A 17417-nucleotide genomic window follows, 5' to 3' on the forward strand; every position below is an offset into this window, starting at 1 on the left:
CTTAATTTTATCTGGTTTTGGATCATCTTAGGTTTAATATTTTTTTTATTGTGGACTCATGTTCTAATGAACAATACAATACAAAGAATGTTGTGTAGCATGCTTCAAATTATTGTTTCTCACAGCAATGTTTTATACTTTTCTTTGTAAAGGTTTTTTATGTCTCTAGTTAGTTTTATTTCGAGGTATCTCAGTTTGTGGTTGACTATTATAAATAGTATTGCTTGCTTAGTTTCTTTTTCTGTGTTTTGTTACTGTAGCAGAATCTCACTGATTTTTGGCTATTCATCATGTATATCGCCACTGTACTAAATTTATCTACTAGCTCTAACAGATTTTTTGGTTGAATCCTTGGGGTTTTGTTTACACTTTCATATCATTAGCATATAGCAACAACTTCCAATACAATAGTGAAGAGGAGTGGTGAAAGTGGAGATCCTTGCCTGGTTCCTGTTCATGAGGAATGGGCTTATAGTCTTTCTCCAGTGGGAATGATACTGGCTCTTGGTTTTGTGCATATACTTTTCACTACATTGAGGAAATTTCCTTTTTTTTTTCTTCTTTAATCATGAAGGAATGTTAGATTTTGTCAAAGATCTTTTCTGCATCAATGGATAGGATCATATGGTTCTTTTTGTTTGCTTTTTTTCCAACGTGATGAATTACATTGTTTTTCTTATGTTAAACCTTTTTGCATACCTGTTATGCAACCCACTTGGGCATAATGAATTGTTGTTGTTTTTTTATATGCTTTTTTGATGTGTAATTGGATTCTATTGGCCAGGATTTTGTTAAGGATTTTTGCATCTATATTCATAACGGATATTGGATTGTAGTTTTCTTTGTTGGAAATATCTTTGTTTTGTTATAATTGCTATGCTTGCTTCATAGAATGACTCAGAGTGTTCCTTTTTTTCCCTATTTTCTGTCTCATTGATTTTGACTCTTGTCCTTATCATTTCCTTTCTTCTAGAGCCAAGGGTTAAACTGTTATTCTTTTTCTATTTGATTAAGTTAAATCATTATTTGGTTTTGGGATTCTCTATTTTAATTTTCATTTGTTTCAAGGAATTTTATTTATTTTTTTTATTTCTTCTATAAGAAGAATTTCTAAGTTCCAGTGCAACATGTCACTGGAAACCAGTTTGAAAGTCATCTATACGAGTTGGTTCTACAGACTGTGACTTGAATTGATTAGTTTAAATTGTTTTTTGTCATTCTTCTATGTGGTATAGCACTGGTCTGTGCATTGCTGTACAGAGGTAACTCATGGTCGCTGTGATGCTAAGCACTGTGACTCTGATGTGCCAAATGCGAGAATGGTTACCCATGGTGGACAGTGTTTGCTGGAGCTTCTCTATTAAAACAAGCTTGGAACCAGGAGTGGAATCCACTTCCGAAATGGCTTGCCTCCAGTGCTCAGGTCTTTTGTTCATAGGGTCGCTATGAGTAGTCTACAACTCAATGACGCTTACGTTGGCCTAGTGGACAGAAAGTTATGCTACCAAGCCCAAGGTGGATGATTTTAATGTGCAGTAATCAGGCCTGATTTAAATTGTTTGTTTTGTTAATTTTTTTTTTTAGTCAGACATTCTAGATGGTATAGCACTGGTCTTTGCATTGCTGTACAGAGGTAACTCATGTTTGCTGTGATGCTAAATACTGTTAGTGGTTACCCTTGGTGGACAGCGTTTGGTGGAGCCCAGCCTCCCAGGTAATCTGTTCTGCAAAAAGATTGAAAACATTTGGAGATAGGACACATTCTTGATGTACGCCCTTCCCAATGTTGAACTATGCAATGTTTCCTTGCTCTGTTCTGATGACTGTCTCCTGGTCCAAGTGTAAGTTTTGCGTAAGCACAATCAAGTGTTCTGGGATTCCCATTCTTCCCAAAGTCAGCCACAGTTTGTTGTGACCAACACAGTCAAATATCTTTGCATAGTCAATGAAACACAGATAGACATTCTCCTGGTACTTTCTGCTTTCAGCCAATATCCATCTGATATTAGCTATTATGTCCCTAGTTCCATGGCCTCTTCTAAATCTAGCCTGCACTTCAGGCAGTTCTCTGTTGATTTTTGTTTTTGTTTTTTTTTTGATAGTTCGTGGGTCAAGCCCGCCTTCACATCTTGGAACAAAGATTGCAGCAAGAGGCAGAAGAGAGGAGCTGGGGACACAGCACATGCCATCTCTCAGAGGACACCCCATACCAAGTAGGTACGAACAACTACAAATCCCAGAAACTCGTGGGTCAAGCCCACCTTTAAATCTTGGGGCCAAGGGCTGAAGGCCAGGAAGATAACATTACATACCAAATCTATAGGATTTATCAGCCTCCACTAGGAGAGCATGAGTGGAGGAGAAGATGCCCTAAGGCACAAGAAGTCAGTCCTGGAGCAGAAGTTCAAAACTTTTGAAGTCAAGAGACACTGCTCTTACAGGAGAAACTGGCAGCGGCTTGAGACATTAGGAATCACAGAAGCCAAAAAAGATGGACATATAGGCCATCACGTCAAGGACTGGATAGGGGATATTGTTGTTGAATGGAGTAGGTGGGAGTAGATGTAAATGTAAACAAATAAAAATAAAAAATACAGTATTAACCATAACAGCCATCAAATGGATTCCCATTCAAAACGTGTCTTTATAAGAAAGAATTGAACTCTTTTCTGAGTTTCAACATTTATAAACCTTTATGGAGAAGATTTTTCCCCTCCTTTTGTCTTGAGGATCAACTGGTGGTTTAAACTCCTGAACTTTTTATTAATAGTCAATTTTTTAACCACTGCACTATCTGTGTTCCCTTTCCATAAATATTACGGCCTAAGAGACTCTATCGGGCAATTCTGCTCTGCCATATGGTGTCTCTTTGGGTTAGAGACAACTGAATGGTACTTAACGACAGTAGCATGGTAGGGTAGTGTATCTTCTTCTTGTACATTGTCTTATTTTCCTTCTGTTCATTGACAGTTCATGGTTACGCTGCAAAGACAGGTAGAACAGAATTAGTAATCACTGAGCTAAATCAGCAAACTCTCAAACAGGTGGAAAACAAAACATTCTTCACATGGGAAAAAAATCTGGCACTCAATGACAGATTTATGTTGGTTTATTGAAGACTACTGAAGGATGGAAAAAAATGTTGTTTTTAGTACTATTGAAATTCCTTGCCCTTTGCTGTCAAGTCTGACTCAAAGCAACACTGCAAGTGCAATTTGTAAGGAATGTGTTGTTGCTCTTTGTTGTGTACTATCGAGTACAATAGCTGACCGTCTGGCAGGTTTTCAGAGGCAGTTGATTGCACAGGAGGAGACTGTTCATCTTTCTCCTGCTTTCTCCCTACAATCACATAGTAAGTTTGAACCAATAACCTTTTGGTGAACAGCCAAACATGTAACACATTACAACAAAGACTCCTTCTTGAACCTTCTCAGATGTGGAACCTTTGACACTTCATCACTCAGATGTGGGCAAGATAAAATTGCCTGTAAATTGATATAGGAACCAGGATTGTGCCCTAGTGGACTAAAAACATGCCTACTCAAACATCTTACGGAACTCTGGTGATGCAGTCTGTAGAGAGTTGCATTATTCATCCAAAGGCAGTGCCTATCTAAGATTCAAACCCACCCGCTTTTCTGAGCTAGTAAGCTTGGAAAACTCCTAAGCAATTTAAAGCTTCAGGAACCCACTGGAGGGTCAGCTATACGTGGGTTTCTATATGATGGCAATGAATTTGAAACCTTAAACATCTTAGAAAATTAAGAATGAGTGGTAGTTGAGCATCAGAGCAGAAAGGGGAAAAGTCTACAGAGTTAAATCCTATATTAGTGATTTATTGGGATAAAAATGTAATAAAAACATGAGGCAAATTTATCAATAATCACATTAAACAATAATGTTAGGACTAGATAATGTTCAGGTACTCTGGTGGTATAAACACTAGGTTCCTAAACAAAAGATCAGAGTTTTGAACTCACTAGTGAACTCACAGAAGACGGAGTGTTCTATTTCCACAAAGAGAGTATATTTAGCCTTATAAACATTGAAGGGCAGTTCTAATATGACCTCAAGCATTGCCATGAATCAGTATTGGCAATGAATAGTTTTAATTTTCATTATCCGAGAATAGCAGCTTCTTTGCAGGAAATCCTTAAGCACAGGACAGTATAAGCTATTGTCTTCAAAATAGTTCAACAACTCTTGTTATTATTGTTCTTAATAATCTTTGTGCCATCTACAACTCATAAAGATCCTATAAACAACAGCTCAAAACCTTGTTCTATCCTGTATCATCCTTACAATCATCTGTCATTCTCAGCCCCATTGTTGCAGTCACTGTGTCATTCCATATTGTCATTCCATATTCCTCTCTTTAACAGACCCTCCACGTGAATGACATACTTTCCCAAGGACTAGCCTGTCCTTACTACATGAGCATAGTATCTGAAACCAAGTTTCACCATCATTGCATCTACTGCTTTCCTTCCTCCAAGACATGTGTATATTCAGTGTTATCTATTTAGTACTATTTGCCAACACAGTCATTTAAATGTATAAATTCTTCTTCAGCCTTTTTTCACTTCAGATTTTCTTATTCACTGTCCAACTTTCAGATGTATAGGAAGCAAATGAAAACATAAGTAGTTGGGTAACACACACTTTAGCCTTTAAACAGACATCGTTGCTTTCTAGCACTCTAAAAAGGTTCTTTACAATGTATTTGTCCAATAAAATACATCTTTTGATTTCTTGATTGCTGTTACTAAGAGTAATTTTCTTGGGATATATTCTTACAATATGTCCCAACTAGAATGGGAACAACTAGGTCATATGGAATTTCTATGTTCAACTTTTTGAGGAAACGTCAAACCACATTCCATAGTGGTTGTACATTTTACAATCAAACAGAGTGCATAAAAATTTAAAATTTTTTGCATCCTCTTCAATATTTCTTCTTTGCTATCTAGTTGAAACTTTCTGTTGCTAATGGTGTGAGGTTGTATCTCATTGATGTTTTGATTGCTTGATAGTGATTTGGAAGCATCTCCTCATGTGTTTCTTGGCCATCCAAATGTTCTTCTTTGTAAAGACTCTTGTCAGGTCTTTTGCCTATTTTGTGATTGGGGTATCAGACATTTTCTTGTGGATATCCTGTAGTATTTTACAAACATTGGTTATGACTCTTAACTGAAATATTACTCTGTGAAGCTGGAAACTCCTAAGGAAATAGGGCCCGCTGAGAAATTAATTCTGGAGCCCTTCCCTCTCTTGAGATTTTCTTTTTTATGTATATGTGAATTCTAAAATAACTTTCACATTCTATTTTATGTAAATAATCTGAGAAGAGAAAATGCATGGTATGCAAAAATCTTAAAATGGCAACTTTTAAGAACTAAAACAAGAGTAGCCACCTGCTATAAGCATGCACTTTACTCTTTATGGCCTTCAATAAATAATGGCAAAAATAACCCACATCCTTACTTAAGCTATCCAGACATATTTCAAAGCTCACATACTATTCCTAAATCAATGTCACATTGAAGTCTTCACTGAATCACAAGCCAGTACAGATAACGTCACAGTTTTAACATAGGTACATTAGTCCACTGAGAAAATACTTTTATTTCTAGCTACAAAGGTAGTATCACTTGACAACCTTGTATTAGAGGGGCTGTTGTTGTTATTATTAAGTGCTACTATAGCTCATAGCAATGGTATGAACAACATAATTGAACTTTGTCTTATCCTGCTTCCTCCTCACAACGTCCCATATGCTTGATCCTTTTGTTACAGTCATTATGTCAAACTATTCTGTAAGAGTCTTGCTCTCTTTCTCAGACTCTCAATCTTTCCCAAAATGATAGTTTTTTTCCAAGAACAAACAAATCCTAACAACATGCTCCAAGTATGTGAGACCAAGTTTCACTATCCTTGCCTTGTAGGGAGCACTATGGTTGTACTTTCTTCAAGACAGCTCTTTTGTTCTTTTGCTAGTACTCAATCCTCCTCTCCAACACTACAATAGAAAATATCAATTCTTCAGTCATTTTTGTTTGTTGTCCAACTTTCATCAGCATAAAATGCAATTTAAGATACTGTAATTCAAAGAAAAGAAAATACTAAGGTTCAGACCAGGTGCATCTTAATCTTTCAACTGGCAACATCGCCCTGTAGCAAGTTGGAGAGTCCCTTGGCAACAGATATTACCATTGCAGTATGTCTTTTGATATCTTGGGTGCTGGCACCATGATTGTTGATTGTGAATCCAAGTTAAATGCAATCATTGACAAGTTCAATCTTTTCTCACCTCTCATGATGTTAGGGAAGCTACAATAGAAAATGCTGTTCATTTTGATCTATTCTTAGAGAAAAAAGAATCAGCGTTCATTTGTTGTTGCTGTTAGGTCCCATCGTGTGGACTCCAGCCATAGTGATCTCATGTACAATAGAAAGAAACACTGCATTCTCCTTCCCTTTTCCTCTCATTTCTGTTGTGCTTACGCCCACTGTTGCAGCCACTTTAACAGATCATCAGGACATTAGTTCAATTCACTGTGTATTAACACATGGAGTTCCTACATTATCCAAATGACTCCAATATCATAGTAACTGAATAAGTAACTGAATAGTAACTTCAGAATAGTAACTGAAAGGTTTCGTTTGCTCAAACATGGTTCTGAAAAAAGGAATCTTCTGTCCAAACACTTCAGCCATTGAAAATGCTGAAAAGGACAGTTTTACTCTAACACACACACAGAGTGGCTATGAATAAGACTCAAGTTAACAATATTTTTAAAAAAGGAAATTAAGACTAACGAGTTTTTACTAATTTACTAGCTTTCTAAATATGGAAAAAAATAAGATTACTCTTTCTCCTAATTTCTAAGACTGGAACTGTCAATGCCAACAATTTGGTATATTTTCATTGTTAATGAGTATATATGAATTAAGTTATTGAGCTTGTCTAATTCTTCTTATTCAAAATTCAAAAAGAAAACAATGTTTAAACCATCCCAACTCTTTTTTTTAATTTTTTTTCTTTTTTTTTTCATTTTACATGACCTTGGTTAAATGGCTAACTATTTTGAGAGTCAACATTTCCTTCTTAGTATGTGTGAAATACAATATGAATGGGGGGAACAAAAGCAAATTCCAATCACTTGAAGAAAAATTTTCTTCCTAGAAATGATGGCTCAGCACTCTATTCATGTATATTGTAGTGGTTTTTGGAAGCCTCCTTGACTGGTTTAGTTTTGAAATACGGTCTTAAGGAGTGAACCACCACATATTTAAGCTCTGGGTGGTCTACTTAACTTTGCTCTGTTCATGACCACACACTTTATCATAACCAGAGAATTGGATCAAGTAAACTATCAATTTGTTTCAAGTTTATTTCAGAAAAGATTTTGATACTCTAGTTTTATTTTGGTTCGGTGGTTTGTTTTTTTTTTGTGTTTTGTGTTTTGTTTTTTTAAATACTGGTTTGTTTTCTGTCCAGAAGTTCTCACTAGGATTTAAGAGAAAAAAAAACAAGAAAAATGTTGACATGCCACTTATATAAATGATGCTGGGATCAACTTAGGGGTTTCTTAATAATCAATGGTTTGTTTTAATTTTGAATATAAATTAAATTAATCATTAGACAATTCAACTCTCAGTTTATAGCCTTAAGTAAGATAGCTAGCTAGTAACTAGACAAGGTTCTGGTATCACAGTGTGTATAAAATTGGTTGGTGTCTAAAAGGTCATTGGTTTGAATTCATCAGTCATGCCATTATAGAAAGGTGGTCCGTCTCCTCTCAGTAGGTTTACAGCCTCTAAACTATATGGTTTAGAGGCTTCCATATGGGAATACAGCTATAGGTTGGACTGGACTCCACAGTAACAGATCTGTGAAATAAGCAGGAAGGTTTTAGAAATGCACAAAGAGTTAAATGGTTGAATATCCATTCAAAGGAACTTTGGAAGATAGGATTGGAAATCCATGCTTAAGATTGTAAATTTTCAGTCTTAAGCATAAGAGTATTTATTTCAGGTAATGACTGAGAAGTTACAAGAGATTTGACAGGTACTTTTAGAAGTTTGAATGATTTTTCTCAATAAAGATAAATTCATAGTTAGCAGAAAGCTGGAGGTAAGAGGGAAATTTTAATAAAAAAAATAACCATAAGATTTAAGCCTGATTCAGAAACTCTCTAGGGGTTTTAAAGAAAAAAACTACATTATTACAATATTGAGGAGGTCATCATTGGGAATGTGTGGTGTGTGACCACAATAAAGGGTTTTCTCTGTAAGATATCTGAAGAATCAAATATGGTAAAAAATAGAATGTTTTTTAATCCCAGATGATCTCATCTTTTCCAATTCAGAAAAAAAAATTCCTGTGCATTTTCTTCTGTTCTAGCATCTTCTGATGAGTAGACCCTTTCCTAGTGATTGGTGTTTTTTTTTTGTTTTGGGGTTTTTTTGTTTAATTTTTAAGAAAGGAAAGAAAATCAATTATTTAACAATGTAGGTTTATTGGTTGAACTTTTCTTCCAAATACTACTCACAAGTCTTATGAATAAAATGGAACTTTACTATAAAAAATTATTTAAATAATATAATTTCAAATCCAGGTAGGATGTTTTCATCAATAATCTATAGAAATAAATAGAGATTACCCCCCCTTCATCTTTGACAATAGAACCTCCCAGTTTAAAAGCTAGCAGAATTAAGATGTGGTGAACTCCTCCTACAAAAATTCTCCAAAACCCCACTGCCATTTTTTTTAAATTATTGCAAATATATTTTCTTATTGTTTTTATCATTCATATTCACTGTGTTTCATGCATGTGCATGCAATGTGTTCCATTCAGTCTTTCTTTTCCATTAGATTTCATTAATTTATGTTTTTTGCCTTACAATCAACCCACCAACAACTACGTGTGAAAGTGTGTAAGTCAGCCAATTCATGCTTCAAGCTCTAATCTCCCCCTTTTTAGATAGGTGATTTATCATTTGCCCATGCCTATCAAACCAGTGTTCTGAGGGAACAAGCTTGATCCTTTTGCTGAAAGATCCTCTTTTCAACCTGGAAACTTTGAGCATTGCATCCATAAGTAAAGTCCACTTCAGAGCAAGCCATCAGGTTAAAGCAATCCACCATAGCTCACAGAATGGATCAACATCTCTTCATCTGGCTGAGTTTTAATCAACTCATCAAGCCATTCATGGCTAGATTCAAATGGGCATCAGCTTAGGAGTCAACACTGCTCCTTGTGTACCAGACCTGTTGATCTCTTCACTCAGCCCTAGCCCCTAAAATAGATCAAGTCAATTCAACAAGCTGGGGATCTTTATAACCCCCTGCGCCTCAAGCCACCCTCTTCTCCCCTTCTTATGCGCTCATCTAAGCATGCCAGCACTGAAGGAGCATTTCCAAGCTCAGTCTGCTTCTGCATTGTTATATTCCTCCCACTTCCACTCCTGTGGATCCAGGTAATTGCTATGAGTGAGCATACTCTTAACTACAAGTCTTAGAAGTGGGCCTGATGGACATAATCTACCCCTACATCAGAAGTCAAACAGCTTGTTCCAGTTATTAAAGAAAAAAACAACAAAAAACAAAACCAACCCAAACAAACAACAACAACAACAAAACCAGCAACACACCACACCCAAAAGTCTCTTCTTTTTTTCTTTTTCCTTTTGAGTGTGAGTCTCTTCAACTGAAACTGAATTGTGGGTCCACAAATCCATTCAAATGCAAATCTCCAGGGTATTGGGTGGGACTCAATATTTTCCCTAGACCAGACCCCAATATACCCACCACAAAATTCTATTTTTAACAAACTTTTCTCCATGGCAGACCTTCCTTTTTTGTACTTCAAATCAAGCACGGGTCCAAGGTGAAATTATATGCTTTCTAAATCTACAATATCCAGTGTTCATTTATGTTGAACACATAAATGTTTTTTAGTAGATTCTCCCCACTGCTTTTTAGTATATTTCCCTCAACGCGTTCTCAAAGATGTTATCTTTATAGAAGAAGACTGCCACATCTTTCTTTGGCTAAGCAGATGGCAAGTTAGAAGTGCTGATTTTTGGGTTAGCAAATAATGCACCATCAGGAATTCTTTCTGTAAAGATACTGTAGAATCATACTGGAAAGTACTGTAGGGTAGATACTGGAAAGTACTGTAGGGTAGATGTACTTGGTCACATGTGGTGGCTATGAGGAATAAAACAACTTAACCATACCTACTGAACTCAGAAAGCATGATCAATAGTATTTGCATTATTCTTTAAGATCTGTGAGCTATGATTCCTATTGTCTGAAAGAATAAACTTGACTTCAGAGAGAACAAATATCCTTCTAAAATTACACAACTAAAAACTAGAATTGTTTGTTGCTAGATCCATCTACTTGGCTGTACTTCATAATGACCTTATGAACAAAAGATTAATCTTGCCTTGTCCTGAGCTATTCTTACAAAAGTAGAAATGCAAAGACTCAAATCCAGGTCATCTGATTCTAAATTCTGGGCTCTTTCTCAATAGTAAGAAATTGGAGCAAACAACTATTCATTTGTTAGTCATTGAGCTTAGTCTGCCCGCTTCATTTTATTAAATCATTATTGCACTTTCTGTGAGCAATACCATTAAGGAAAATGTGTTAGTAAGGACATGTCATGTTAAGAGGACACTAGCTCAATTACTCTTTCTTAGATTGATTTTTGGCAGGGATACAGCTAATTTTTAGTTGTGGTTAGGCTAAAAATATGTTGTAAACATCAACATGAGCTGTATTAACTTCCCAGAAAGAGTTGTAATGTTATAAACACTGGTTGAAGAATGAGTTGAAGAATAAAAAATAAAACATATAAATGCTAATTGTTTAATTTCAAAAATCGCCACAATCATGAGACCACTAAATAACTCTTTCAGGAATTTAAAGTTTATAAAGTGAAACAACTATAAAAGAAAACGTTTAATATAGAGAACATAAAAGGAGTCATTAAATTTTTTTTTGTTTAAGATATTAGTCTTTCACTGTAAATGCAAGGAGCCAATAAACTTAGATATGAAAGATTATTCTGTTATTTGGCATTATATACATTTTTTTTCTTTGTAAGCTTCAGAATCTTGATAAGAATGTTTAAGGAGAATTTAATCAATATAGAAAATATTGCCTAAGCAATTTTTCACTTTGAGACCTTGGAAATATTATAAATTATTAACAAGGAGGGAAATGTACATTTTTACTGAGTATAACTAAGCAGTTATGCTTCCAACACAAAGGCATGCAGTTCATATCAACAAGCTGCTCCACAATAGAAAAGTGTACAGTCTCCTCCTGTGGCATTTACTGCCTCTGGAAGCCTATTGGAAGGTCAGCTGTAAGTCAGTTCAACTCAACAGTAGTTAACAAAAAACAATATAAATAAATAAGACAAAGTGGTAAATTCTTGTTGTTTTGTTATGTGTTCTTGAGCCAACTATAACCCATAGAGACCTTACGAATAACAGCTCTGTGCCCTATCCTGAGCCACCCTCACTGTCTCTGACAGAGCTGACCCCGTTGACTCAGTAACTGTCTCAACATTATCCAAGATCTTCCTGTCCTGCACTGACTCTCTACTCTTCAAGCATGATGTCCTTCTCTAGGAACTGGTCCCAGCTGGCAAGATGCCCAAAGTACGTGAGATGGAATTTCATAATCCTTGCCTCCAAAAGTAACTTAATTTCATCCTCTCCAGCACTAACATGTTTGTTCAATGCTCTTCTCCAGCACCACAACTCAAAAGTATTGGTTCTTCTGTCATCCTTACTCATTTTCCAGCTTTCAAATGCATAGCAGCAATTGAGAAGACTATGGCCTGGACTATGTCTTGCTCTCTAGACCGACACTGATGTTCTTTAGAACTCTGGAGAGGTCTTTGACAGCCCGTTTCCCCAATGCAAATTGCCTTTTGATTTCCTGACTGCTGGTGCCAAAAGTGTTAATCGTGAATCCAAGCAAGGTGAAATTGTTAACCACCTACACTTGCTTTATTCTGTAGATGTATAAAGAAAATACATTATTTTTATACTTTTACTTTTTTTTAATTGTTGCATATATCTGTGCATCTCCTCCTCATAGTCATTGGGAGGAAATAAAATGCTATGCAATATCATAAATGTAGCCCCCCCAAAAGATGGATGCCATTTTCCTTCTGTTGATGCAATCAGATGATGCTTTCATATCAGAGAAGAGAGCATCATCCCTCAAATATTGAAGAACATATAAAACGATTTTGTATCCTGAGTGAACTGGTTGTTTTGGTGGATTTAATGGTCAAAGTAAATCTAACACTGCCTGACATGTAGGAAATTATCTCAGAAATACAATACATTTTCCCTAGGAGATGGCAGTCTCTGTCTTTCTCTTTCTTCACCCTGATAGCATTTCCCTGCTGGTACAATGAGTCTCTCAGTACCCTTTTCTCATTAAAAATGGCAAACAGAAACTTCTACTTGTCTTATTAGTTATACAGTCTATCAGAAACCAGAATTCTACATGATTGTGCTTATGTGAAACCTATACTTGGACCAGGTAGCAGTCCTCAGAGTATAACAGAGAAACACTGCATGGTTCAAAATCAGGAAAGGAGTGCATCAGAGATGCATCCTGGCTCCATAACTTTTCAATCTATATGGAGAACTGATCATTCGGGAGTCAGAGCATTATGAGGAGGAGTGTGGTATCAGGGTTGGAGGAAGACTCATAAACAACCTATGTTATATAGATGACACAACCTTGCTTGCTGAAACTGAAGGCCTGAATGCTTGCTGCAGAAGGTCAAGGACTGAAGTCTTCAATATGGATTGAAGCTCAACATCAGGAAGACAAAAGATTCACACCACTGGGTCAGTTGGCAGTACCATGATAGATGGAGAAGAGATTGAGGTTGTTAGCAATTAATGTTTGTTGGACTCTACAATCAACACTTCCCCCCCCTCAGTTGTTTTGGTTTTTTGTGTTGTTGGTTTTTTTAATTATCCTAGTTTATTTACAAAATTTGAATACATTGTTTCTCTTAGCAGCAGTCAGGGAATCTAAAGATAAATTGTATTGGGAAAATCTGCTGTCCAAGACATCTCCACAGTACTGAAAGCAATGATGTCAGTCTAGACCCTAAGGTACACCTAAGACAGGTCATGGTCTTCACAATTACTTGCTATGCACCAGAGAGCTGGAATAAGAATGTAAGCAACCAATATAAAATAAAACTTTTTTAAAAGAATGACATATTTAAAGTCATTCCATACAATTTATCTGATCTTCAATCCTTTGTGTTCAATATCTGAACCTTGTTCTTGAGTTGTTGTTGTTGTTGTTGTTATGTGCCATCAAGTCGCTTGCGACTCATAGCGACCATATTTACAACAGCCCTAAACTCTGCTCTGTCCTGTGCCAATTGCACTGTCTCCGACACACGCATCCAGATTGCCCCAGTCACCGAATCAATCCACCTCCTAGAGGGTCTTCCCCTTCTGTGCCTGCCTTCCACACTCCCAAGCATGATGTCCTTCTCCAAGGACTGGTCCCTCCTTACAACATAACCAAAGTACATCAGACGAAGCCTCAGAAACCTTGCCTCCAAGGAGCAGCTCGGTTTAACCCTTTCCAGGATGAATCTGTTTGTTTTCTTAGCAGTCCATGGTACCCTCAAACTATTCTCCAATACCAAAGCTCAAAGGTGTCAATTCTCCTTCTATCCTCCTTAGTCATCGTCCAACTCTCTGATGCAATTCAAGTGGTTGCAGACCATAGCCTGTATCAGATGCACCTTATTCGCCAGAGAGACACCATTGCTCTTCAGTACTTTGGAGAGGTCCCTAACAGCAGACTTTCCCATCGCAATATGTCTTTTACTTTCCTGGCTGCTGGTGCCAAGAGTGTTGATTGTGGAGCCAAACAGACTAAAGCTGTGAACAACCTCAATCTTTTCACCATCCATCCTGATGCTGCCAAATGGTCCAGTATTGAGAATCATTGTCTTCTTGACATTGAGCCTCAAACCTATGTTCTTGAGAGTATTTTTTTAAATTCAAGTGGATTAGGCTTAAGGACATGTAAAAAGTAAGTCCCTTTAAATGTATTGTAACATAAAGATACTATTAACTGACAAAATTAAAGGAAAAAAATTTACTTTAAAATTATTCTTTTTAATCTGCAAAATAAAAAAAGATTCTTTTTATATCAATATATCACTTTATACCTACTATAATGTTTTCTATATCTATTGTTATAATACTAATTAAATTGACAGTAAATATTCAAACTAGGGATTGTTCCTTTTTTATTTCTTAGAAGTTGTATTTTATTTGTGTGTAATAAATAATAAATTGTATTGTTTATAATAGCTGCATAGCAATGGTAGAAACAAAAAAATACTTACAATGATATTCACATATTTATTTTTAATTGCTATAAAAGCAAAATTCTAATTGCTTCTTAAGAAAAATAGACGTTAAATGCATATTTAATATCTTATTATAATACATATCTTGCAAACATTTAAAGTAGGTCAAAATCAAATCCATTGCTGTTAGTTGATTTTGCTAAAAATGACCTCGTAGGAAAGAGAACAAGTGCCCTTAGAATTCCCACAGTTTTGGTTCCAACCTCTCTAAATCCTCACCAACATCTGATGTTTTTGCTCTGTTGAACTTTGCTATTGTTGCTGGGGTGAGATGATATCTCATTGTTGTTTTATTTGCATCTCTTTGAGACCTAAGGATTTTGAACATTTCTTCGTATGTTTGTTTGCCATCTGAATGACTTATTTGATAAAGTGTCTGTTTATATTCTGTAATTCATTTTGAGATTGGGATTTTTACCTTTTTCTTGTTGAGGTGCTAGAATATTCTATAAATTTTTATTATGAGTCACTTATAAGATATGTCATTGTCAAATATTTTTTCCCAGCTTGTGTGTTTCCTTTTTATCCTTTTGGAAAAGTTTTTTTATGTACATAGGCATATGATTCTTATAAGGTCCCATCCATCTACTTTATTCTATCCTGGTTTGTAGCTTTTTCATTATGCTTAGAAGACAGTTAATACTGTAGATTAGAGCTTCTAGAGTTCTTCCAAACTTTTTCTGACGAAACTTATAGTTTCTGGGTTTACTCCTATATCCTTGATCCACCTTGAGGTGGTATTTGTGTATGGTGTGAGGTGTGGGTCTTGCTTGAGTTTCTAAAGCTAGTTTTCCAATTTTGCAGACACCATCTGTTAAAAAGGCTATAGGTCCCCCACTTAATTGATTTTGTCTCCTTGTCAAAAATCAGTTGATAGGTAAATAAGCTGATTTCTGGGTTCTTAATTCTACTCTATTGATCTATGGGTCTGACACTGTACCAGTACCATGCTGTTATCAGCATAAGAAGACCCAATATTGTGAAAAATCACAATTCTACCAAAGATAACCTACAAGTTCAAGGCAATCCCAATACAGATATCAACTTCATTCTTTAATAAGATGGAAAACGCAGTGTACAATTTTATCTGAAATGTCAAGAGACCTGGAATAAGTAATACATTCTAAAAAAGAGAAACAAGTTAGGAGGCATCTCACTCCCTGATCTCTAATCCTACTACCCTGCAGTCTATCTTCTTATCCATGAACATGGGGTATTCTTCCATTTCTCCATTGTAGATTGCTTTTGGTAGAATTGTCATTTTCACAATGTTGAGTCTTCCTACTATCCATGAGCATGGTATATACTTTCATTTCTCCAGATCTCTTTGTTTCTTATGGTAGTGTTTTGTAATTTTCTTTGTATAGGCATTTTGTATATCTAGTTGGAAATGTTGTTGTTGTTGTTGTTGTTGTTGTTGTTATGTGCCATCAAGTCGCTTGCGACTTATAGCGACCCTATGTACAAGAGCTCTAAATGCTGTTCTATCCTGTGCCAACCTAGCCATCTCAAATGCACTTATTCCCAACGCTCCAGTCACAGAATCGATCCATCTCACCAAAGGTCTTCCTCTCCTTCGCTTCCCATCCACTCTGACAAACATGATGACCCTTTCCAAGGACCAGTCCCTCCTTGCTACATGCCCAAAATATGTCAGACGAAGCTTCAGAATCCTTGACTCCAGGGAACACTCTGGCTTCACCCTCTTGAGGACAAACCTGTTTGTTCTCCTAGCAGTCTGTGGTATATTGAACACTCTTCTCCAGCACCAGAGCTCAAAGGCATCAATCCTCTTTCTATCAGCCCTATTCACTGTTGGATATACTCCCAAATATTTAATCATGTGATTAGCTACTGTGATGGGTATTGTCTTTCTTAGCTTCATTTCTGTGTTCTTTCTGTCACTGTAGAAAAATCAAACCAAATTTTTTATGTTGATCTTGCATCCTACTACATTGCTGAATTGTCTTATTTCCAGTAGTTTTCATGTTGAATCTTTAGGGTTTTCAAAGTATACTATCATGTTATCTACATATAATTTTACCTCCTCTTTTCCAATTTGGAAACCTCTTCTTTCCATCTCTTGCCTTGTTGCTATTGCCAAAACTTCCTATAAAATACTGAATAGGAGAGGTGATAATGGGCATCCTTTCCTAGTTCCCTTTCTCAAAGGGATTGATACTACACTGATTTGAAAAACAAGGAATTCATTAAATATTATTCAAAATCGGTGAAGACGTTATGTTGAGTGAAATATCTCAGTCACAAAAGGACAAATACTGCATAATAGCACAGTTGTAAAGCAGGACTGACATTAGGGTTGGGGGGAGACTGAGAAATATGGAATAAATTATGTTTACAGCATTGAAAGAGATGAGGGAGATAACTGTTTAAAAGGGATATATAATTAGGTATTATTGTCATGACAGGAGTTCAGAACGAAGGTTGCATAGTGGAGTGGACCTGGAGGAGGGATTGTATAACAATGAAAGAATTTTACTTTTCAGAGAGAAGAGCTTACTGGGTGGGGGAGAGAGAAAGGTGCAACACTGAATGAAAACTTTCATCAAAATTACTCTGTAAACTTTCATTAAATTCCTAAAAAAATATAAATAAAACCAAAGGAATGCCTTTAATCTCTATCCTTTGAGAACTATATTGACTCTTTGTTTAGCATACGTTCTTTTCACCATGTTGAGGAAATTCCTCACTATTCCTTTGATGCTGAGTGTTTTAATCAGGAAAGGATACTGGGTTTTGTTTAATGCCTTTTCTGTATTTATTGGTAGGATCATATGGTTCCTGTTCTTTGCCAATGTGATAAATTACATTGATATTTAAGTTGAACTGTCTTTGCATAGCTGTTATGAATCCCACTTGATCATGGCTAATTTCTTTCTTTCTTTTTTTTTTAATGTATTGTTGGATTCTCTTAGAGATGTGGGAGGATGTCAAAGATATCAT

Source organism: Elephantulus edwardii, unplaced genomic scaffold (assembly GCF_000299155.1).
Source record: "Elephantulus edwardii isolate Elephantulus edwardi_28Jun2011 unplaced genomic scaffold, EleEdw1.0 scaffold00090, whole genome shotgun sequence".
Taxonomy (NCBI): domain Eukaryota; kingdom Metazoa; phylum Chordata; class Mammalia; order Macroscelidea; family Macroscelididae; genus Elephantulus; species Elephantulus edwardii.